Here is a 458-nt window from a genome sequence, read left to right on the forward strand (position 1 = left end):
GGAAACGCGTGCCGTCATCATTGCTTTGCACAAAAAGGGCTTCACAGGCAAGGATATTGCTGCCAGTAAGATTACACCTAAATCAACCAATTTTGGAGGATGGCCTGGTGTCAAGAAGTGCAGCAAAGAAGCCACTTCTCTACAGGAAAAACATCAGGGACAGACTGATATTCTGCAAAAGGGACAGGGATTGGACTGCTGAGGACTGAGGTAAAGTCATTTTCTCTGATGAATCCCCTTTCCGATTGTTTGGGGCATCCGGGAAAAAAGCTTGTCTGGAGAAGACGAGGTGAGCGCTACCATCAGTCCTGTGTCATGCCAACAGTAAAGCATCCTGAGACCATTCATGTGTGGGGTTGCTTCTCAGCCAAGAGAGTGCTCACTCACAATTTTGCCTAAGAACACAGCCATGAATAAATAATGGTACCAACACATCCTCGAGAGCAACTTCTCCCAAC

This window comes from Salvelinus sp. IW2-2015, linkage group LG2, assembly GCF_002910315.2.
Source record: "Salvelinus sp. IW2-2015 linkage group LG2, ASM291031v2, whole genome shotgun sequence".
NCBI classification, from domain to species: Eukaryota; Metazoa; Chordata; class Actinopteri; order Salmoniformes; family Salmonidae; genus Salvelinus; species Salvelinus sp. IW2-2015.